At 36.6% G+C, this 26,121-nt stretch overlaps 1 protein-coding gene across 3 annotated transcripts in view; it reads left to right on the top strand.

Moving 5' to 3' along the window:
* Positions 1 to 26,121, top strand: part of LOC126915831 (leucine-rich repeat-containing protein 24) — a 292,299-nt gene that overhangs the window by 27,730 nt on the left and 238,448 nt on the right. For 2 of the 3 annotated variants that reach the window (XM_050720919.1, XM_050720921.1), the window contains exon 2: positions 15,026 to 15,093. The gene's annotated coding sequence lies outside the window, so the exon portion shown is untranslated. Of the gene's footprint in view, positions 1 to 6,119; positions 7,147 to 15,025; positions 15,094 to 26,121 lie in introns of those variants that run through there. The other variant, XM_050720922.1, reaches the window with a different exon arrangement.

Below are 26,121 nucleotides of genomic sequence, written 5' to 3'. Positions count from 1 at the left end.
CTAATATTTTCTCTTGTTTGTTTCGTTGAATAAGGTAATCTTCAAATGCTTACAAATCAGATGATTAAATGAAGGTTTAACGATGTCCAGGTTTATCTTAAGTTCAGAATTTAATTATACAGTTAAAGAGATCGTGACTGGTTCGGTAGCTACGTACGAAATTTGTTTATAAATGAAGACCATGAAAGAAATATGAGAAGCAGAGCTCTTATTAAATTAACGTTTAATTAACTAAAATTTAAATTTAAGCCTGTATTATAGGCAGATGCAATAAGTGGAGTCCAATTTTCCATCTATTATGAATTTATACTAATCGTTTATATCGTTCCTCTTAGTATGTAATGTATGTTAATGGACATGCTACGGTAACAATGGTCGGCAACCATGGATTAGCGAATAAACCGATGATAGTAACGATTAAGGAGCAAATTGTTCATTACAGTGCAGTTGTGTGCGACAGTTGTATTTAGAACATCTGGAAATATTGTTTGCGAACTCTTGTCTCTATTCTCTTTGTCAAATGTCTCGCGTTCATTTCATTAAGATATTGAAAATTCTACGGTAGCTCGTTATCTGAAATGAATTGAAATTAGAAGTTCTCGACGGTTCAACAGTTGTTGGTCATTTCGAAATTACTCAATGTTTAATATCCTACATTTGCGATAAATTGTGAAATATTCTATATTTACCGAAATATTGAACTATGCACGTTTATAGTTTCTATATACATTTTCAGATTCGTTCTGAATTTCGTCGATATAATTATATTCATGAAAATTTCAATTTATAAATAAAATGTATAATTTATTCAATACGCTTCCATGAGCCGCTGTATATAAAATTATAAAACGACAGAAATAGTATATTCGTAATATACTAATAGTAAATTCGTATAAACTAATTTTCTTCGCAAATAAAGCCTTTTTACAAATATCTATCATCGGAGTATTATCGGAAAAACAATGCATTTCGCTTAACGAAATCGAAAGGCGATGAAATTTATGAGAGAAAAGGTCGATCCCTACGGATACCTATTATCCGGAATAAAACTTCAATAAGGAAGGTGGTGTAGCTATTCGACGAGTTAAATGTGCCATAAGTAATGCATCTCCGATCGAACGTGTGCACCGGAAAAAGATTACCTTCACTTTCCATCCGTTGAATTTTATTCGTCGATACTAAATACGTGTGCATAATTTTAGAACAATTCGCCGATACTGTGGACAAAACTGTTGCTATATATTAGAACGTTGGTAGACGAGGTGATCTGTTCCTGTTCATTTATCGAGATATAAAAACGACAACGTAAGAGGAACGGAAATGATTCGTTTGAAGGGAAAGTAATATCTCACCTAATTTCGGTCTCCGTTATTTGCAGGATTGATCGAATCGCGTAAAAAACTGCTTCTTACGTTTCCTCCTTTAATCGAGTCCACTGATTAGAGTTTCATCCGGACTTTACTTATAACACACGTCGATAATGGAATTGTCAAAGTGAAGCGTCTTCACAGAATGAGGATAATTTAGTATTTCAGATTGCAATTTATAACACGGTACTTCGTTGCTTCCCGGTATGCCTCGTACGTCTCTGTCTAGGATTACAAAGGGTTATTTCGATTATCTTCCGCTTTAAATTTTCGAGGATTTCGTTTCTACATAACCGCTTATTCTTTTACAATTATTACAATTGTATTCTAAATCGCTTGTAATTTAATTTAAATTACATGCTTAAAGAAATTAGACGATCTTTCAATTTCTTTTTTTTCAATTAGATATCTAAAGAGACAGCAACGCATCAAAAAATTCTACGTCTATTAAAGTCAAATACGTCAATAGAAAATTAAAATAAAAAATACAGAAATATTATGAAACATATCACGGTAGTAGCATTCACTCGATGTCGGTGATCCAAAGGTTCGTAAAATGAAGTCGGTATTTTTGTAACAAACAAAATCCTCCATCTCCCGATACAAAGAACTTGGAGAAATCCCTTCGAAGAAAGCAACCAAGCCGATCCAGTTCACACCTCACTCGTTTGTTCACTTTAGAACACGTTTAGTGTCTCGTCGGCCATTACCCAAGGAAACAGACAGACTGGAGCACGCGACGATCTCGAGGAGGAGTCTTATCTCAGCCATCGTGAACGCGACACGTGTGAGAGAGAGTTTTACGCTCGAACGTTACACCTGATGGATCTCATTTACCGCGCGTATCTACACTCGCGAGTGGAACTGTCAAGGATCGCATCGATTCACCTCTGAAATGCAATCTTGCTGGAACGGTTCCCGGTCGTTAGTACTTTTTCCAGGATTTAAAGCGTTCTTCGTTCGAGCTTTATTGAAATTGCGGCATCGATCCTTCAGCCAGCGCGTTCATTTGTTACAACTAAGACGCGCCGCGAAGAAAGCCAAAATACTCCCTTCGTTTTCATCGATTCGATATAGAATTCTTTCTTTTTATTTCGTGTTTCAGTGAGCTTCAACGGAGTCCCTTTAAATACGACAATGGTCGTGAAACGTTTTCCGAGAGATCACCGCGGTTACTTTCACTTTATTTTTTTGTTTGTAAGTTATTTTTAGAAGACTTTAGCACCGACCTTTTAGTGATAATTTCTACGAGTTAAAGTAAATCAGAAGTTAAAAGCGATAAAATTGTTATTGCATAAAATCGAAGGCTTCGTTTTTGGGAAAAATTCGCTTGAAAATCAATGGATATATTCCTGACTGACATTACAACATCATTTGGCCGCGACTTTTTATACTTTGAGCGTATAATGCTAAGACATTCTAGCCTAGCTATTTCTGGATATTTCACCATCCATATTTTTACTTTATTCCATATTCTTTTTAGACATTCACGACTTTGCATTTTTGATTGTCGGTATTTATTTATTTTCATTATTAACAGATGTCAAAGTGATTTATTATAGGGAACAAAATTGGCCGTGTCAGAGATGCCTCCTTAAAACGGCGCATTTAGCATGATGGGACGAGCAACGACCTGTCAGCCGACGATATACGACCGCCATTGAATTTTGCTTGTGCAATAACGCAAAGTCGCGGGAATATTTCTCGTTCTACTTGACGCGTGATAGAATCGGGTAAAATGAAAAATTGTGTGGCTGCGCGACCTGCGCGATGTAACGCATCAGTGTTTACGCATCAACCCCTTTCGTTCGTTTTCGAGTTGAGCATCGGAGGGCTGAAAAGCAGCCGATTCACCACGACTGACACGATGGAAAGTTAATTGCGCGTGAAACGAACGGAATGGGTTGTGACAGGGTACTGGCTCGATATATTCGCATGTATCCATAGTATAAGGAGCGTCACGAGTATTTTCATACAGAGCAAATGAGATTGCGTGGATAAAGCAGGTTAAAAAGAGGAAAGAGAGATAGGATGCGTCGTTTGTTACGCGGTAGCTACTTTATCAATTCAGTTATTTAGGAGGCTTAGGGAATTTCTTTTAAAGAGGGAGGTTACGACCCTGGGGGAATGTTGTTTGAATAAAATTGGGCTTAAGTTGTAGGGGAGGATAAGTATGGAAGTATATTGAAATATTTATTGCCTGTAACCGTGCCAATTTGTTTGTGAAAGCTTCTTTGAATATTGAACGTTTGAAGTTGTTGAATTTTACTTTTCAAGTTGTTAGATCACATTAGATTTTAGGAAGCAGAGGTTTTCTGTGCGAAACTTTTAGATGTCTGATCTTTCTGTTTCCACGATTTTCATACAAATATTCTTTTAGCACGTAACGAACATAGCAATTAATTTGTAATTTCTTCGTGTATAGAAATTCAAAATTGAACATATAATGTCTGAGTATAAATAGAGGGTGAGAAACTTTCTATTTGTTATTCCACATAGCAAATACTCTCTACAATAACATACATTTCAACGTCTGAAGTCAATTAATCATTCAGAAATTCTCAATCTATGCACCTCTTCCTTCCCGAAATATTGACAAACAGAAGTATTACAAATTATTACAATTGTTACAAACAAAAATAGATTTAACTAAATCAAACCAAGCTATATCAATGCCATAAATTTACGTCTACTCGAAATCCATCGTGATAAGATTTTACATTCACGATATTATTCTTCTTCCTCCTTGCTTCAATCCTCCTTGAAAACGTAAAAGTGGAGGTCGATTATCCGAAGAGTGGCACGTTTTAATAGCGTGGTTTCGCGTCGGAAAATAAGGTTAAACCAGAAGCGAGATGACGAAAGACGAAGTTTGTTGGCGAATAGTCGGAGGAACGATCTTTCGTGGCGACTTTTAGCAAGGTCTGTGTGCGAATCCGCGCAGAGCTCTCGTAAAAGCACTCGTCGGCGAAACAAACGCGCGAGCACAGCCTGCCGTGACTTCTGTTGCGAATTGCTCGCGTTTTGTAACGCTAATATGAAAACTTGGCTGCGGAATAATTCCTGCGGCCAACCCCACGCGATATTAGTTTATTTCCCTCCTGTAACAGGGTGTTTCTAGCCAACATTTTTTAGTACGCAATGTATCATCTTTACAGTAACAATTTTTTCTTGTAAGAACAAATTGCAATAAGATAGGATTTTTTTAGTCATAGAAGCTTCAACAACTTAAACTTCAATTTTGAATTTTTGCAAATTTAAGAATAACCAAATTTTGTATATTAGAAGATACCATTAATCTATAGCATAATAACAGAGGTAGAGAGAATATCGCGTATTTTCTTTAGATACAGCAAGAAAAAGAAACAAAATTATTTCAATAATAAATTATTTGAATAACTTTATCATAAATAAGCACAAGATAAATATCCCACTTTATACCACGCTAAGTAAAATAACTTTTATCAATTCATTACACTTAAAATACGTCGGAGATTTAAAGTCTTTTTGCGATTAAGCATTTCAAGAGCAAAAGTTCCTTTTTTGCTTTTTCACGTGCCTTTGCCCCTTTCGCTAGTATACTATCAGCAGCCTTTATTTAATTACTTTCATCTTGTATCACGGCGCTCGCTACTCTCCATGTTCTGACCGCGGCCGAAATCCGCAGCCCTTCTCTCGTTTGCTTCTTTTCTCTATGCTTATACGGAAATTCAGTTATGCTCTGATACCAGCCTCTACTTGTCGATACTCGTTCCGCCCCGTAAATTCCGCTCGACGAGGAAGCTCGCGCTGCCTCGGAAATCGAAACTTTTTATCACGAAACCTCGCCGAACTTGTTCGTCCCGCGCGAGTCCACCGTTGCAACTTGCGGCGTGGCTTCTCGAAATCGCTGACCAAGTTGCGAAAAGAATTAGTGGATAAGGAATAATCGCATAAATATCCGTAAATATCCGTTTGCGACACTGTTTTCTTTTGGAATGCTATTTTGTTGCGAGATAATATTGCGCGAGAGTGGAAGTTGAGGATATGTTGTTCTATTTATGGTATGCGCAAAATTATTTGAAAGTTTGGTAGTATAAATAGTTCTACGTTAATTAGTGAGTATTTGAACGCGTACTACAGGAAAGTTTTATGTCCTGTAGTTAGAATGTTAGAATTTAATTATAGAATTCATTTTAACAAAGTTAACAATTATTTAATGAAACTATTTTGTAATCTTTGGATTGTAGGACACAAAGATTTTGGAAATATATTATTCTGAATCCTACGATATTCGAATTGAAATCTCCTTGTATATTATTATAATATTATACAATATATAATATAATACGATATAATATAGAATTATATATATAGTCAATTGTCCATAAAAAGCATCCTCTTTCATTCATCTCGCCCCAAGTTCTATCACACCATATACAATATTACTACAATACATTATTGTTTCCCATCTCACCTCCCATACTCCATAACTATTGCTTCGTCGAATCCATCACCCTGGAAAATCATGTTACACTTACGAAGACGTTGTTATAGCTCATCGAAGGCATTAAGACGTAATAATAAATGGTCCTCTCCTATAAACCACAGCGATTAGGGTGAGTTAACGAGAGTTAGTTGACGCGGCTTCTATTGCTCTACGAATTACGATGGGGCAGTAGTTATATCTACATTTTATTACTGGCACACTCTCAGTTTACCCGTGACATACAACGTTTGCTGTAAAAACAGTAGAAAAGAAAAAACGGGTGTAAGTATAAAGACACGGAGAAACTTCTTATAGTGGCTGGTAATGTCTTCCCATTAACGTATCCTTTTGAACGATCGTGGAATCTTGGGGAAAGAGGGACTGAAATGACATCGCGGCGGAACTTCCGCGAAAGTTGTCGCGCAAGAAGACTTGGATGGTGTGCTAAAGCGGTCCGGTTGTTTCTATGCTAATGTTATGGAACCGTGGAAACGATTCTTCGGTGAATCTAAATGAAATCACCGATCATCGTCTTACTGCCGCTGGAACAAGTACGACACTCGAGTTTTGTTTCAGTGCTTGATAACTCGTTCAATTATGGTGTTTGTATGCTGTTGCGGAATAATCGGGGTTTATGCTATTTCCTTTTTCATTTCATTTAAGAGTAACACTCAGCTCAAAAACGTTAATTGTTTAAGAGATGCGAAAAACTGTCTTCCAGCATTATGACTGTCAGTGAAAAGAATAATAGTCATAGAACAAGATGAAGTTTCAATTTCGTTAGAAAATACCACTATGTTTTAATTTTTCCAACAAGAAGAATAATACAAATAAGAAGATCATCGTTAAAAATTTTCACCGAACTGATGGTTTTAAAAACACATTTGTAACAACGCGCGACAAAATGATTTCTATAAAGTTTAATAATCAAAAGCAAAGCGACATGGTCATATATCAAGACAGTGCTTAGTATCTCCACTTCACTGTATCGTCGTTTATCTCCACTTGGTTTCCAAGTCTGAATGAAAGCAGTGTTGTCATTGAATTTCGAATCGAAGCAATTGAATAAATCTAGGTTATCCCTAGGTTCTAACAAAGGTACCTTTGTCCGACGATTCTACTTTGCTCACAACGACCACTCTGTGCGGTTCGTCGTTCCCGGTAAATCCATCACGAGCGAGTTGCACAATCGCGTCATGTCGTAACTCCTAAGTATGCCGCATTTACGGCAACGCTTTTCCTTATTCACGAATATTCACGAATTAGATTAGCATTCAGTGGTGGTAAACGTGATAGCGTCGCCGAACGTCGGTACGTACCCGAGATAACTTCGAAACTCGTGCCGGAATTTCGTGATATCGTCAAAGATTACACGGCTACTTGCATCTGGTTACACAAACGCTCACGTTCGTTGCAAATTTAAAAAAAAAAAGAGAAAAAAGAGAAAAAGAGAAAAAAGAGAAGAAGAAAAAACCTGGGTAAAAAGAAGATAAAAGAAGGTCGATTTTTTTTGTCGAAGTTACGATAACCGAGGTCGTTTTCCCTTTCTACGGATTGCGTTTCAGATATTAGCCGGGCTTTGTTCGCTGGGCTACGAGACGAGAAGTTTGGAAAACAAAAATTGAAGCACTTTCGTTGGCCCGTTGAAATTCGAGCGGAAAAAATTAAAAGTGAAAGAGGGAAAAGCGAACTAGGAAAAGTTCCCGTTCCTGTGAAATTGTTTCTTTCATTCGTTTCCACCGCTTCAGGGAAGCGAGTCACGGCATGGAAAATAAGTTAATTTCAGAGGAAGAAAAATTAGGATTTAATTTTCAATTTGAAAACAATATTACAAATCTGTAACCAGGAAACTTTTCTCAAACTTCCGGGATCCGGACCGTTCTTTATCTGCTAAAGGAACACCGCTTAAACAGGTTCTCTTTTTGCCTCTGTTCGCGGCTATATGCGAGTTCTTACGCTTTAACGGGTTTACCAGCGGAGACGCTATTTCTTTCTTCGTTCCCGACTTTGCATTAATCAATGTTCAAGTTTTGGTTGATGAGTTTTGACTGAGCTTCGGATTTCTTTTTACCAATGTCGCTGAAAGACGGTTCTTGGAAGTTCTTCATAATTTAAACACATTATAAATAATTTAAAACGTACCATGGTATAAGATAATTAAGTTTGTCACTCAGCTTATTCCTGGAAAGTTTTCCAGCGTCGGCCATGTATATTTTAAACATCCTACTTCTACGCAATGTACTCTCGTAAAATCAAGTAATTAGTGAATTATATTACATTTATTACAATCTCGCAAGATTCAAACTCATCTTTTACTATTTTTATACCAAGAGACATTTTTAAGCTAGCAACCGAAGAAATAATCACAAAAGACCAAGCAACCTCGAATATTATGACAATAATTTTATATTATATACATTAATATTTTTAATATTTATTATATTTATATATATCAAAGAACCCACGCAAGAAATTTTCTTCTTGAACAATGACCAAAAGAATCGTCTCGTTTGTAAATCCCACTCTCCCTCAAAAAAGCAAGATAAAGGAAGGAAGGAAACACCCTTTGCCGGGATTAGAAGCAACCACCCTAGCTGGGGTACTTTAAAGCAGCCATAGGCAACCCCTTCTCACCGCTAAGCTAAAACTGCAAGCGAGTTCGTTACAAGGTATTCATCGATGAAACTTCCTCGACACGTTCTTATCAAGCACGTCGATTCTTCGACGTGAATTAATTCCAGCGTGTAATCATTCGCGTCTTACGCCTTTACAGCGGTCGTTACGTTTAATTTCTGAGGGCATCGTGACCCGGTTTCGCGTTTCCTCCCTCTGCTCGTTATTACACCAGGAGAACGGTTGATCCACTCGACAGTTGGAGCAGCCACAGCTGCAACCTAGCCAACCGAGGCCCCGTATCTCTCTTTCTCCAGCAATGCTGGCTGCAACTGCTGTGCTACTGCTTCTCTACCGCTGTAGAATTCAAACCAGCCTCGTTCATGAGAATTGTATATATCTGTTGAGCACCTGACGCCGGCGATCGCCTTCAAATTTGCACACTCGTTCATCTTTTATTCTATTTCGCCCCTCTATCATGCCTTCACACTCCCGTTCCATCGACGTTTCTTATTTCGTCTCAGCCATGTCGATCTTTTTCCTTTATCCCCGAGTCCACACCAAGCCGGCTAGCTACCACCTGACCTTTCTTCCTCGAATAATTCTAGAGACAAGTATAGACTCTACATCTTTAGAACAGGGATGATTCACCAACAGTGATAGACGCAAAGATTGTTTTCATCTGCATTTAATTCAAACTGAACAGTCGATATTCTTGATGAATGGAACGGATACTTCATTCGTAGTAAAGCAACAACGTCTGACAAGCCTAAACTTAATAAGTTTGGCAATAAGGAAACAACCGTTCGGATATCACACAGTTCTACCGACTAATTAATAATTGTGTCAACAATTTCAATCGTCGATAATTTGAAAATTTATGATACGAATTCCAATATTCAACTGAGACCTGAATACAGTTTTCACTTTTGACGTTCACTGTGGATGATGAATCATCTATGATGCACATCTGAAACGTAGAAGTGTAAATACGCCTTAACTCCGATAGATAGAAGATTTTTGCACGCACATGGAGCCATGAGTCTTCTCAAGCGGAAATTATAGCTTCTGGTTAGGCGGTTCTTCGCCCTGGCGATACCCTTCGCTTTTTCCTTCATTTACATCCAGCATAATTTACGCGAGCTAACTGCAGAAACTTCACGTCCCATTCCTCTCTCTCATGCAGGCCTGCTGTTGCATCGATCGATAACGGAAACTCGTTTCTTCCGTTTCCTTTTCCTCATCATTTCTTTATTGTTTTTTTTTCTTTTTTTCTCCTTTGTTGTTCTTCGTTTTAGTTTGTCGTTGCCTCGGTTCGAACTATGTTCGAAACTAACATAATTTTAGCAGATGTGGTTCGTGATGTCCGCAAATGTTCGGAAAATGGGAAACTTCTTGTAGTATTAAGGAGAAGTATTAAGTTTTTACACTGTTGATTTTTGTTTTTGATTCGTTGGAGCATGTTGCACAGAGGAGTTTGATAACTCGAGACGTCAGCTTTAACTTCTCGCTGTCTCGCTGGGCAATTTTGAACCGGAACGATTTGAGAAGCTTGTTGGATTTTACACACTAAATGTTACTGACTAAGAATATAGAAGGAGTTTATATTATAATTTAACGATCTACAACTTCTTTGTAAAAACAAGATTTAAGTTTGCTTCCTTTGATACGTTGTTATTTTCATTTCTTTCTTCCCTCTCGCAAGGGAATGGAAAGCGGAAATATGTATGTATTCCGATTCTTTTTTCCATACATTAAATCCTATTTCTCATGCCATTTGATTACACTTCCTATCTTTTATCTGAGACTGTATAAAATATATATTAATCTATAAATTGAAAAAAATGTAGATATTGAATGTACCAAATAGAGAAGCTCTTAATCTGACTTAAGAATTTATCTTACAAAGAAATTAAATGAAGGATAGGTGACACCAAATTTAGGCATTATTCGAATTGTCTCGAATAAATATTTATCCAAGATAATTATCGGAATAAATTCATACCAATCGAATAATTTATCTGTAGAATAATTACATGTTATCCGTAACAAATTATTTCTTACATTTATTCGAATAATGATTGCAGAATTATTGGAATACTAATACGAATAATTGTTTGTTTCCACATAATTTTTTACATTGTAAGTATATACAAATACTAGATACTATAGAATTTTTACTATTACTATATATGTGAAACGAATAATTGTCACGAATAAATGTCAAATGAAGAATTTACCAAAGAACAATAAACTTTTTAATCTGGCATTTGAGAAGAATTGGTTATAAAAGTCAATATTACAAGTGAACAATGCAGCTTGAAAATATATCTCACGTTCAATAGCATGTTCATCCTGATGTAACATAAATATCTGTATATAATATATAATTTTATCCGAATAAGATTTATTCGATTAAATTTTTATTCAGATAAATCTTTATACGAATAATTTCTTATTCAAATAAAGTTTTGTTCAGATAAATACTTGCTCGATCACATATTCGCTAATGGTGAATAAAATATCATTTTTTATTTTTATTCATTATCAGCTTTTCTCAACACTGGATAACACTACTTGCCCATACAAGCTTTTTTTTAAATTTTCATTTTTCAAACATTCTCCTAACTCGCTATTACTCTAGCCTCAAAAACGTCTTCCAAAAATCCCCCAAAATAGCTACAACCAACGCGATACATATTCCTACTACCACGTAGCAAAATTACAATACAACATCGACTTCCAGCATCGATTTCCGAATTCTATAATGAACAATGATACACGCGACAGAATCGAACGTGCCATCGAAGATCAGTCGATCGGAGAAAGCTACTTACGTATTACAATCGAGTCACCGATGATACATGACTCTTTTTCGGTTTCGGATCAGTGTTACAGCCTTTTGGCAAGCTGCCCATCTTCCATGGCTCTTCTATAAGTCTCTACGAAGAGCGCCGTGGAAGTCCTCGCTGCCTTTGCCCTCTATAACGTTCAAGACATATAACTCCGGTGTCGTGATTGTGAACATAACTCGTGCCGAAATTTTTCAGCGCCCGTTGAATTGGAATATAAATCGTCTGTCGTCCGGGTGCGCGCCGTTTCCGCTGACGATCCACCACCACCACGATTAACCGTGTCTGTCACGCGTGCGTGTACCAGTAGTGCACCATGGCCACGAGAATTGTTAATGCCTATCGTACTGAGGATTATTGCGAATGTTTTCGATCGAAAATCTGCCTCTTTTTAATTTGATTGTTTTTTTAGGTAATTGATCGAATGTATGGTTAGCGTCGGATGTGACGACGTTCATTGTTGCTCATAATTAGACTACAGAGATTTATGTATTTACGAGAAGATTGAAAGTGCAAAAATGCGCAGGATGCAAATAATTTACAAAAATGTATACAATATTCAGAGTATAGCGATCTCTATAACATTTAATAAGTAAAACAATCTATCTAGATTTAATTATCTTCGTAAGAATATGAATTTGCATAGTAGCTGGGGATCCTTACTTAACTTGCATAATACAAGTGAACTACAAAAAGTATAAGATATTCAATAGATACGTTAGATAGTAGACTAATAGTTGTATAATGATGTCATTATGAATTATTTTATATAATTCCGTATAATATAATTTGGATGAATAATTGATTAGTTAGTTGCAAGCATTACATGAATCCTTTAATTTAAATTTGATGCATGTTGATGCATATTGAAATAATTCGTAAAACATTATCCACGATTCAAAAATGAACATAATATAACAATTAAACAATGCTTACGTTATAAATTCTAACAAGTTTTATTTGTACAACGAATATGGCGGTTTATGAAAATAATTTATATAACGCGAGGAAGGTCTTTGTTAATAGCAACATCATTAATAACTGACATTAAATTGCATTAAAGATTTAATTACGATTATCCAGGTACATTAATTAAATTTAAAACGGGGATTATTAAAATATTAACATTGACTGCGATATCGAAATGCTATTAAATAAGGATGAATATTTAGACACGACGAATATTTTAATTCGAGCCAATTAAATCTGATTTTTAAATAATACGCGCATTTTAATAATAATCCATCATACGTGACAAGATCTCAACTAATAACGTTAAAACGTTTGATCGATTTTATTCATTATATGATTTATCGTTTAACTATCTTAGTTTGAAATTTTTCTTTCACTCTTAAACGACAGAAGCCTTTCTATTCATGGTCGTTAGAAGGTATCCTTCTATAGCTAAAGAAGACAAAGTACAGAGAAAATTGGCCTCGAATTAGTATTCTTCGAGCATAGAAATTAATTCCTGATCGATCACTATTTCGCTACGGGAATCATAATAAGGCAAAAGCTTAATCGGTCAATACTTTCTCTACGCATCAATAAAACGCAGAAAATTTCATCGATCAATTACGGATATTATACTTTCAAAGTTATTCTACTGTAAATTAATTTCTCCTCTTCTCTTTTTCATCGTTCATTTGCTAGCTAATCAGTTATCAATTTTTCAGCTAATTTATTTACATTAAAAATTAATCGAAGTACATCTCGATAATTAATGATTTTTTAATTATACCACGAAGCATAGTTGAAAATAGCCAAGTTATTTGAATTCATGAGGATAGTAACTTGCAAGGATATTTCAAGCCATGTAAATCACAAGTTCACACTAGCAACGTCGTTTCAGTTTGCTCGAATTTAGGTGACTTGACTAAACTAAACTAGACTTAATTGTTATTCACACAAACTTTGGGAATGAACTGTTATACATCTCCTTAAGAAAACTCGAGGCCAGCTTTGTATTTTGATAAAAAGAAGAAAAATGATTCGTATCACAAAAGTCGCAGTAGCTTTTTTCAAAGTGTTTATAAAGGTGAAATAAAGATGTCTCTTCAAAGATTATTTCCCCAGTCTGTTGTCAACATTCGAAACGTTCTCGTATATTGAGGAGCGTTTGGCCATCCATGCGCTGGCACATCGTAATAATCTGGACGTGATAAAACATAGTTTTCGTTGCGTTTCATGCTGGAGAAAATACTGCTCCGTTTGCTGGAGATACTTCCGTCTGTCCGCAAAGAATATTTTCTCCGTGTACACGAAACGTTCCGACGAAACTACGAAACGATGGATCGTCCAATAGCGAAACAGTTTATATTATTCTTCACTTCTCCATCCTTTCCACTTTTGATACCAAATGCAACAATAACAGTGGGCAAATATTAAAACACAAAACGTTTCATTCGATCGATATTGCAAGCGTAATTTATTTTATCAATTAGATTTATAGCTAAATTTGGTATTTCTCTTCCTATAGATATTCGGAAGAAGTCTTTAAGGATATACCTATTTGAATATTCAATGTAACAGCTATTTCATAAAAATTTTTCGTAGCAAGCACGACGAGCGTGATAATACTCTCTAGAAATTCCCTTTTACAGTTCAAAAGACTTATCCTAAAACATGTATACACAGAAACATTTACATTGCTACTATTCAGTGTGCTGTATATATGTGCTTGTGTCCCTGGAATTCTAATTTCTAAATATCGTAGTCATAGCCTCTTTTAAAAATTCTCGTACCGTTAATCTTACATGTTTTATAGTAATCTAGAATTATTTTATTATATGTAATGTATTTTTAATGAATAAAAGAAATATGGGAACATAAAAAATATAACAGTGAACATATACGAAAAATGTACAGATCATACATCTTTTTTTAGTGCTGTTAAAATTTTTTAATTTTTTTCCACTTTGCTTAATTATACTGAGCTTAATAAATAAATGAGTAAAACATAACTCGCTAAAAAATTAAATCATTTTTTCCCTTTAAACAAATCATCCCAGAGGTAGCTGTGTCTAGATACAATTTTCCTCGAAAGAAGAGTTTTTGAGGAGAATTTTTCGCACGTTATCTCCAATAATGGATTAAAATACACGTTTATCGTCGATAAAATGTTACAGTTGCGCGATATTATAAGAATATATACAGCATCGAAGAACGTTTGGTATTCTCCTGTATTTATCTTTCGTGCCTTAAATCATCTTCATGAAACAATCTATTATGGACACGCGAAACACCCTGTATATCGGGTCTATTTTCCATCCGCAAAAAATTTATCGGTTGCGGAGTCGCCGAATCTAACCGGTTCGAAATCCAGGGACACAAAAATGCGCAGTCGATAGATCTAAATACAAAAAGCTCCAGACCTTTGAATCGCCTGTGATCAAAAAACGAATTCACGCGAGATATCGTGCAGTTGATCATCCTACACCGAGTTAACTGCGAACCATGTCCGTCGATTACAACAGAAAAAGAATGGAATACAGACAGGCGAAAACTGTCAACGAACCGATGTATCGGGTGTTTGAATAAAAAAAAACAAGCAGAGGAGAGAGATTCCTTACGAATTATCGGAAATACGATGGAAAAAGCCCCTGGCTTCAATTCAAACGAAACATGTAATTACACCGAGAATTCGTGACAGTTCGCGCCAATTAACTGACAATCTATTTTCGCCTCAGCTATTGTCGATGCTAACGCTATTCTTTCTATTGCAGGTGTTTTCCACGAAGGATGGAGTATCATAGCTCTCGGGCTTATTCATTTCGAAGTTATGCATCGTAAGGTGAGTTGTTTCAAATTTGTCATTCTAATTTCGGTGACATTCAATTGAAAGATCTTTTCATTGGATATTAGTATTCATAAGGAATTTTTCATTTCACTTTGATTATCAGTATTTTCACTTATCAGAAATTATGCGAGTATTTTGCTTTGGATATTTTATGTAATCTTGCATGTTGTATGCAACTTTCGAACTTTACACGAATGCATAAAAATCCGCGATATAATTATCAGAACTTTGTTTAACAATATTTTTTTTGATCCTCGTTCTCACGACTGGCTACAAAATTTATTCCTCGCATTTAACGTCGCCTAATTTCGCCACTATTAGTTGATCCTAATAAACTATAACACAATTTACTTCACATATAAGGATACAAAGCGTCTGCCGTAGGTTTCCTGACGCGACTTTCATTCCCTAGTTCCGCGGAATAAATATTCCATTCGTGCAGTCGTCGGGGCTCACTGTCAATTCGGTGGCCTCTCAAACAATATTTATTTAGCCGGTATCGATTTTGTTGGCATGATATTGGTTTCCCGTACCGTTGCTTGTATTTTACCTCTCTCTTTCTCTTCCTATCCCTCTCCGTTTCGGTATTTTCGCTCGCTAAACCTCTGACCCGCGTTCGTTTTTAACCGTTTCCATCGTTATTTCTTGCGCGGCCGATGAAAAATCGCGCAGAAGCTCTAGGGTAAACTGATTTATAAACATTCAAGATTCGAATCATCGTTTTCGTCGCGCGAGGAACGCCTTATAGGCTTATATATACGTATCGTATTTTCATGAAGAGACGGTAAAGATTTGTCACGGGGAAAAAGAGATGTTAACGGAATAAAAATAAGGGAAAAAGGAGGGAAAGGGAAAAAGCAAAATAGGAACGTCGAGTGTACAGAGAGAGGGATGAAAGCTGTTTCCGCGTGCACAATACTATTTCCGGCACAATGATGGATTCAATTTTCGATAGAAATACATTCGACTCGATGGGTACAATATTATCTTCCGGAACTGATATTGTATGAAAGAAACTTCGAAATAGTCTAGTTGCTTGTCCTCGTTTTCAGCGGAATTGAAAGACGATTAATTTTGGTCTTAATGTGTGTAATTAACCGCGTTATATTATCAGGTTAATGCATAAGTTTGTATATTTTTATACGATAGATACGATTTTTTAAATTTCGTATCGTTTTACTAAATTATTTCGATGTAAAGGTCGTAATCTTGAAATCTTGTATATCGACCTGATTTAATTACGTCAATAAGATGCATTTAAGGAAACGATTTATTTAGAATACTTACACACAAATATGCTGTGTGGATTTTCGTATTGAAAATGGATTAATTGCCCAATGCAATAGAATTTCGCCGATGTAAATTTTAGCGTGCAAATATTCCTCTAAAGCGGTAAACGTTGGTTTGAGTATATTTGAATACGAATTCGATGTAATTGTATACGTATGAATCTAGCAGTGATTTTATTCTTAAAAAATCTAAGTGATGACACTGAAATTACCAAGTGAAATTGAAGTAATGTAAGTTAAATATTCTGCTAAAAAGTATTCGAATGTTTTGCAACGTAAAATTTAAAAATTTGTAGATCGTTTTTTTATATTCGAATGCTTAACAAATGCTTCTTAAAATTTGGGAACGTCTAATCATTCTCTAAAATACCAATTTGTCGTACTGTAACAAGCCGAATGGATTTCGTGATCTTCCAACTAGTCGCAAGTTACAAACCATGTGTAAAATATTAAAGCAACCTGATCGATAACACTGAAACGATTAGCCACAAGATTCGTGCAGCGATTGCGGATGCATTTAAAAATTCGTTTAGATTGCCGTCTCAATTTTAATAACAGAGTACAAGTTTTCTTTTAGTCCTCCCGTTATCACCATTAGCACGCGAAAACCGACACGGCTTAGCATTTTTAATTAACGATATTAATGCATCTCGTCGCGAATGTGTAGCGGGTAACATAAGATACACAGCGCGCAGCCCGTAAAACTTACTTTTGTTCCGACAACGTTGAAACGCGTCGAATACGCCGTGACGCTATTCGTTCCGCTTTATATTTAATATAAAAATGTCAGCCGATACGCAATGTAAAATTTTCGAAATTAATCTTAGATGGCATCGCGTGCGTGACACAGGATATTTAACAAAGTTTTCACGTTTTTACCTGATAACTTGATTTATATCAACAAATGGTGCTGCTGTACACGCAAAATGACACCCAGTAGATTTATTTGAAAGTAATTCAGCTTATGGATTGGTTATGGCGGTAACAATGAATGTTTGCCAACGATACACATTCGAATAAGCTTGTTCTAATAAACGCGAATAATAGGTGTCACAGAGGGTCGTCACGCGAGCCTCTAACGATTTTATCGGTACTGAGTATGGTATACGACCACCTCGTAATGAAACACTTGTTCATCACCGTTAACCATGACCCTGTGTATAGCTACTGTCTTTTTTTAGTTATAATCGTAAAAAATGCGAGATTCTGAATGGAACGAAATCATAATATTAATATTCTGACCCGAACGGAATAATAATCATATGTCGTTACTAATACACATTTATGTAATGAAATAAATGAGAGATCAAGGAGACATTGGTTTTTTTATGACTTTGTTGTCAGAATAATCACTTATCAAAATTAATTAAATATTCGGTTCGAGAGACGTACAAATGTTGATAATAGAAATTAGTGCATTAATTCATAAAGGTATTATAGACATTTCTCGTTTGATGTAATATACTTCATGGGTGCAGCTTCGATGAACCTCTCAAATCGGATACCAAGGACTAATTATCCAAGAAGCGTGTATTATAAGAGTAATTCTGAGATAATCGATCCTATTACCACCTATTAAATTGAACACTCACATATCCAGTGTCATCGTGTTACCGTGTGCGCGAACGATATATATAGTCGAATACGTAATTTTTCTTCCCAGACAAGTCACCGTAATGGCACGAAGGTGCGTCCTCAATATGTTGCGCGATGAAGCAACGCATTTGCATAACGATCGTCGTTATTGGAAGCCAAACTGTGTATCATAAATAGTTCAGCTTGAGTTGGTCCAGACACAACGTGGTAATATCTTCCAAATATGCACCAATCGTCTCGAATGACATTAGTAATACGAAAAGTGGGTTCTGGCCTGGACTGAAAGAGTACTTGGAGATATTTAGAATAATTTTAGGGTAATTCTTAATTAAGAGTCTCGGGTGACGTCGCTTATACAAATTCCGTAATCATCAAGCACGACCGATATATCGTGACTTCCGGTACTCCTGGCTATTTACATTGCCAGTCGAGGTCCACTCGTGAACGGTCGAGCAAATTGAAGGATCACTCGATGAACTTATCGGATAGGTCTCTGCAGTCGACATTGTTGCTGAAAATAGAATTCTCTGTATTTCTGCGCTTCGATCGCACGACAATATTACCTTCGCTTCTGAGAATTTTGTATCCAACAATGAAAAGAGGTTCCACGTTATCTTGTTTTAGCATCGAACGTAATCGAGGAAACTAATCGATTTTAACATAACAACTTTTCCAGCAATTATTTCATATATTATTTGATAATCTATAGATATTATGTTGTGTTTTAAAGATATTTGAAGAATATATATATAGTTGGACTGAGCTGTTTCTCTGAAATTATAATTTTTTTTAATTAATATACATATGCATTAATAGATCATATTCAAACGTATTGAATCTTCTGCTTGTAAAGCTCGTAAATGCTTGTAAATACCGCTTCCAAATTGTTATCTAATTAATTATTGTGATTAATATTTTCCAATACGTAAATGTAAGAAAGCAGGAGAAATTTTTCTATAACTGCTTGTAATTCTTATTCTAAATATTCATTCGTTTTAAACGAATACAGATTAAGCATCTTCGAAGGATGCATTTCATTTATGGTATGAAATTTCAACGATACAGGAGCTTTCCATTTAACCGGGGTGTTAAACGTCACGCGTCGTTCTATCAATCGTGCTTCGTCAGTTCGATTATCCTCTGTGTCATTCGATGTGATCTTCAAGCGTTTATGCGTCTGTCCGTCAGATAGGTTTCTCCCTCTGATTGGCTGTAAATAATCGCTTTCCCGTCACAGTGGCTCCTCGCCTGTACGTCATGCCACAGACATTCAAGATATTACATTGATTCGCCAAGTGCCAGTCGTTTCGCGACGCTACCAACTTTTCGGATAAATTATCTGTTTTTTTTTTCAATCTAACAAAACGATCATTCGAAAGTGGCACAGTTAAGCGCTTGACAAAGTTTTTATTGTTTTAGTGGAAGAACCTTATTGGCCTCTTTATACTTGGTTACGGCAATATCATTTATTTCTCGTACGACATTCTATTCGATATTCAAATGTAGAGAGAGAATAGATTGGATAACTTGAAATTCTCTCCTTTCGAAAGAGATTACTTGTGATTCAGTCTTCAATTTGTTAAGAGAGAAATTCCTATGCTAAGAAGCTGACTTGATTTCATCATCGACAATTTGCAATTTAAAATATACCAGCCTCTTAAAAGACAAACTGATCTAGTCCAATTGCTCTGAATTTCTCAATTTTGTTATGTAGGTACGTAGTTAATATCCAATTCTCAGGAAAACAAATTATATACTTACTCCATGAGTTCTTTTATGACAAAAGAATGATATAAATAATAGTAAATTCCAAAGTAAATTCAAAAAGTAGCTTCTCCAACATCATCACTCTTTTCTGTTTTTCAGTCAAAGGACTGTCTCACAAAATGATTTATTTTATCATTAAAAACTTCCTCCTTCTCGTTTTAACATCAGGGAAGAATTATTAATATCGTCACGCGAAATCTTGAAATCCTCGCTGCTCTCTTTCTCTCTCTTTCTCTGTAAAGCAATCCTCTACGATACAACGCAAGTACCATGGAGAGGTACTAGGAATTTATCAGTAGCCAGATATAATTAAGCGTGTAACGGATAACCGTTGCGCTCCCAAGTTCGACGGTGCATATACGTTTCGCTGCACAAACAACGTGGGCCAGGCCACTGTTTCTACACCTTGCAGCCGAATTCCGATGCTGTCGGCCAGCCACTTATCTCCGACTAATCTGAATGTAATTTTAAGTGAAACAGTTTCCGAGAGTTTAATAAAGCGGCTCTTTCTCTCTCTCTCTCTCTCTCTCTCTCTCTCTCTGTTTCTCTCGCGAGCGCTTACGGCAACAAGTGCAAATTACGCTGCTATTCCGGCAAGAGGACGGATCGGTGACTCGGTAAATGTAATAATTCTCCACTAGTACACCTAACACCTTCTACCACTCTTGCCTTATTATTTGCACGTTTTGGCGTTACCTATTGGTGAAACCATGTGTTTTTCTGAACGAATCTGTATCTTCTATCGCGAACATTTTCTAAAATAATGAATATTTCGAGGATATTTGCGTTTTTCATTGTCTAGTGAAAACATCATAATCCTGAGATAGCAATCCATTAAAAATTTATATGTAGATGTTTCAAATATTACAGTTATAAATTTAATTGCACACTTATTGGATAACCATTTATCATTTTGGCATTTTGTTGGCATTTGGTTTGATCTTTTGTTTGCCTGCGTAGGGGTTAAAGTAAAGCTAAAACGAAAGTCTTAGAATTAAGGAAACTGTATAAGCAATTTGTTAATTAAATTGTACGTAATACTGAAATATTACATAAGAATTGACCAATCCACTTACAGCCGGTTTAGTATCTACTATATATTTTCTTACAATATTCATTTCGACATGAACCGGTAGCCTTTCAAAATATTACTAGCTACCCTACGAGTATGGGATTTTCATGTAGTCTCGACGATGCCAGACTGCCGTCATTCGGGTGTACACCCTCGTTCCCTTCTTCGACAACACGAAACTGCTGTCGCAGTAGCCGAGGGTTGCCAACATGGGTGGTTGGTCGTCGAATTCGTTTTCTTCGCCGAGCACTCGTGGTACTGTTCTCTACACGGAATAAATGGCGCATTTTGGACACCCTTGCACGACCGTCTCTTCCCTCATTCCCGTCTCGACTGGTTTTTCCACTTTGTCACCTTAACGCCGGGTGTAAGAGTGGCTGGGCTGCAACGAGGGCCGGCTTTATATCCGTGGCCAGATAAGAGCGTAGGGCACGGAGATTTACATGGACAGAGTAAAATGCAGGCACACTGGAATGCGGGAACCGGGCCGGAATGCTTGGATTTTTCGCCAGCCGGAAACAAGGGTCTGCGAACGGCTATTCCAATGAGCTGCGTACGAAGGGAAAGAAAGCGCCACCGGTCCGCAGATTTATCCATGTTAACGTCCAACCGCCACGCTGTTGGACCTGTCTTTTTACGGCTTTTTCCCTCGACCCTTGATCAACGTCTCTGTGAGGTTTTTGTTTTTAATTGCAGTGGTTTAACGCTGAAATTAGCAAAGATTTTCAATTTTTTTAATTATTAGATTAATTGGTTAGATTAATTGCAATTGAAGAATTTTCAGGAATAAGGCGGTAGTTTCAATTTGTTATTAAAGGAATGTTAAGGAATTTGACGAAATCAACATTGACTTGTATTGAGATAGACTCATTGATTGTATAGATATATCTATTTATTTCCTAATAATTTAAGTATTAACATATAATATAATACTTATGTACATATTACAAGTGGATGGTTTGGTTATACCTTTAAATCCTGGTTCCCCATGGTTCTGTTAATGTGATTTTCATTATCTGCTTCACGTTCACCGTTGATCTGCTTTTCATTATCCTATACTATATGCTAATAACTCATATAGGCAAATAATTCACACAAAATCTCAATTTACATACGTGCTTTAAATGAATTTATCATTACTTTTTTGTTTTGCATCGTCAAGTATAAAATTAAATACTTACCTAAAAGTCTTATGCTAAAGTTCTTGCGCTTGTTTACTTTACTCATCATATAGGACATTGTATATGTTGAATAAATACAAACGTTACGAACATAAGTTTAGAATTACCATAATAATCGATGCGTTTACTCACGGATTAAATGCTGCAAAATTTAGATCTGTCAAAATTACTCGTTGCTTGTGTGGTATTTATTGACACATACTGTTCCGATTCTCGTTGTTAGTGTTTAATTGGTTAATTAAGCGACTGGCGTTAGCTCTTAGATAAATAACGAGTGTGAAGTACGATACATTCTAAGTAGTGTAAATTGTATGTTCGACGAAACTAATTGTCCTTAAACGTGACTCGTTCGAGAGTTTCTAATACTGTTAAATATGAAGTCTTTGTATTTAGAAAATAGAATTTTTCTGCAATTTCTAGGATTATACGATATTGCTTTCAGCATCATATACGAACAAAATTTGTCGCATCGAAGCGTAATAATTCAGGCGCAAGATATACGATCTTGAAAAGAAATACCCAACCAATCGCATCGCATATTATCGACATTTGCCATCTGCTTCGTTATCGATGAAGCGACAGACAGGCGAAAAGCGCAAAATAGGTCTTCGACCTACATTCTTGGTGATTCATCTTTGAAATGCGAAAGTTTTCCACTCGGTAACCTACGTCAGTTTCAGAGAGTACGTGGATTCGATCTGATAATTAGTAGCAATTGCCGACGAATCCGTTGCGGATAGATACGAACGTGCATGAAAATCCGCATCATGGATTGTAAAACGCCTAATTTCTAAATTAAACTTCGTCGCCAATGCTCGTTAAAATCGCCTTTTATGTTTCTCGATTTTTCTTGAGTGGTATGCCTTGACATAATTAATTATACTCATATGCAATATGATATGCCACGCAGAAGCTATACTGATTAACTCCATTAAGACTAAGTTGTGAAAAAAATTTACTGTCATTAAAAAAATTAAAAATTTACTTGAAAATTTCCAGAAATACAAGTGACAGGAAAGGATGGAAATGTGGTACTCACAATGAAACACTAGTCGTTTACTGGTATTAAAAATAATAAATATTCAGAAAATGTATTTAATCGGTTGGATTTCTAAACGATTCTCATGTATCACGCTCTTGTGACGATAACTAATTCGAGATAATTGGAGCAACTTCTACCTACCGATATCCGAATTGAAATTAAATTCCTGGTTTAATTGATTAAACATTACTCGTCCGTTGTACGTACGCACGGCTCTTTAGCTGGCATGCAATAAATCTGTGAATAGCAACGAGACGACGCGTGATGATGCCTAATGTGTCTGGGGAAAATAGTTACGCTAAATATTATTTGCATTATTGCAATTGCCATTTGCATCGATGCAAATCGCCCGGATTTTAATGATGTTGGGGTGTAGCCCGTAATTAATGGCTTATACAGCGTGAGACATAATTAGAACCATTTTAATAATTCTATGATAATTTTACAACTGATTGATTTAGCTAAATGAGTTCATAGCCCGAAAGAAACCGTAATTTAATCTTTTTCTGTCGCTTATTATTTTCGAAGTTTCAACGTCAATTTTTGATTCTCTTAAATGGAAGCCAATTCTCTGTCTACTGATCAAAATTGTAAATATGTATTTGACATGTAGGTTCATTATTCATATACGGTTTATTCTATTACATAATAAATATTTTGTAAATAGTTAAATTGGACGTAATGGATGTAATTGTCAGCACGTTTATTGGATTTGTCGCCATTAGATATTCATGCAAATTTCTTTTCAGATGGAAAATATTTTTATCTATTATATCTTGGATATTTTATATATTTTTATATCTTTTACTCTTTTTCTCCTACTTCTGCATCTTCAAATTCTCCATAAATGCGTAAAAGTCCGCAGTATATTAATAACCTATACCAAGATTTGACTACTGACCTATTTTTATAAATGAAAATACTCAGTGACCTATAAACAAGAATGTACGTACTTCCAGGAACTATTTCGCATTCATTGATATTACTGGATTCCGGGAACAACACTGCAATTTAATCTAATTCGTCGTGGCGAAAGTTATTTCTTCGATCGTGAACATACCTCGTGCTGCACGTTAGCAGAAATATGATGCGTTAATAACCGCGTGGCAATCAGTCGGCGTTATTTCGTTTCGAGGAAATTGTCGAGACGAAACTTTCGAGATCTCTTGCGACTGGCTTTGTTATTTGTTTCATTAAATTGACTCGAGCCACGCATTCGCCCGTAGCTCAGATTATTTATGACGAGGACCGGTGCTGTCTTCGTATCAGTGGTCACTGGGTGTCTCATTCATGTCCGAAATTAGGAAAACAGTGGCGGTGTAATTTCCGGTCGTTGGCCAAATACCGGTGCACACAGACTTTGCGCTGTTTCAATTTCGTCTACGCCCTTACTCGTCTTATAAAGCCGAGCGGTCTCGTATCATTTGCATACAATTAGCTTTATCCAAATTATTTTCGTGCGTACATTTCGCTAATCTTTACCACCGCGTATTTACCCTCCTAGGAGCAGACTCTGCTCTGTGCTTTTTGGCTTCAATGCTTTTTCAAGCTTTTTGGCTCGTACATTTCATGTTTAGAAAATAATGTTGGTGATGGCATGTGTTGGAGATCGAGAAGGATAATTAAATGTGTTGGAAGTGATAATGAGGAAACTATTGGTAGATGAGACTTTACACGTACTTGTAATTTGTAACACCTGCTTGTCAATTTGTTCAAGTCCAAATTTTACTGTGAAAAGAGCTCGTTGAATAACGGTATAGGTAGGCACACACAAAATGTAAAATGAAGCTACGTCTGAACGTGAATTTGTGTTATATAGTTTGCAGATATTATCTCTTGATGAGATACCATTAGAATTATATCTTTTCTCAAAATCATCGCTTTCATAGTGATAGAATATCGAAACTCTTAGTTCGGAATCGCGACCAATTATACGCAAGTTAGAATATATAATTCGGAATGTGCGGTGATTGGGATGTGGATGTGGCAGGAAGGCATGCGGGTAAAACGCGTTCAGAAAATTAACAGTTCGTACCGGGTAGTTTATGTACGAGCGAAATCGTGTTTCGCTCTAAAGTAACATTATTCGGGGCGAATAATGCTTTCGTTTCCGGGGGAACGCTACAAGTATAATGCAGTGCATCATTTGCCTGGAGTGGTGGGCCGCATTTAGCGTTGCCCCCTCTGGTACACATTCGAGTTTCCGGTTTTTCATTGCGCTCAACCAACTCCCAGGCGGCTTTTAACGTTAAAAACGTTATTCGATTATTCCCAGAACGAGAGGGGATCGCAATGAATCCGGTATGTGAAAATACGATTCGCGCGTCGCGACGTCTAACCGGTTCATATATATATATACTAGATCGATAAAAAATACACGTAGCGCGTGTTAACGGGTCGCTTGTTTGCAGATATCGCATCGTTCACCAGCGAGGGGTGGTGGGCTTAAAGTATTTCGGCGTCGAGCGCCACTAATTTAATCGCACCTAACTCTTCTCCGGAATCGACGCGTCACTCGCAGCTGTGCGCAATTTACCTTTAAAAGTAACGAATTATGTACGCCAGACGCCGCTGGATATAATTAATTTTTAGCTAGGACAGAGAGCGTCTTAGGGACGCGTCGTAGACCGTGTTCCTGTCGTTGGTACGCAACCATTTTCAAAACGGAGAAACTCCCCACGTTCTTGGATATTAACGTTAAAAGCGCTCGGGGTAAGTAAAGCGTCTTCTTCGTTCTGTGAACGCCTGGTGACCTTCATTAAGGAGTAACCTCTAATCTTGTGGCAGCGTGTACGGATAGCCAGAAGTTCGCACGATTTCGGCAACGATGATATTCGCAAGGTAGCCACGAGGTGGCAATTACCACGTGTTGGGTGGTCCGGTTCTAGCGCCCAGTGCACCACCGCTGAATTAACCAAGCCGGGACGAAATACTTCTGAAGTTTGCTCGCCGGCTGGATTGCCGGCTAGCTTTCTAGTTGTAGTTACACGTTGAAGCTGTATTACAGAAGCGCCCAGACGACTTGTCTGGCAAATTCTCGAAATACCTGCCAGCTGCCATGGTCAAACGTCAAAG

The sequence above is a fragment of the Bombus affinis genome, chromosome 4 (genome assembly GCF_024516045.1).
Source record: "Bombus affinis isolate iyBomAffi1 chromosome 4, iyBomAffi1.2, whole genome shotgun sequence".
Classification (NCBI taxonomy): domain Eukaryota; kingdom Metazoa; phylum Arthropoda; class Insecta; order Hymenoptera; family Apidae; genus Bombus; species Bombus affinis.
Note: the sequence above shows the minus strand (reverse complement) of the source record. Positions and strands in the feature narration are given on the sequence as shown.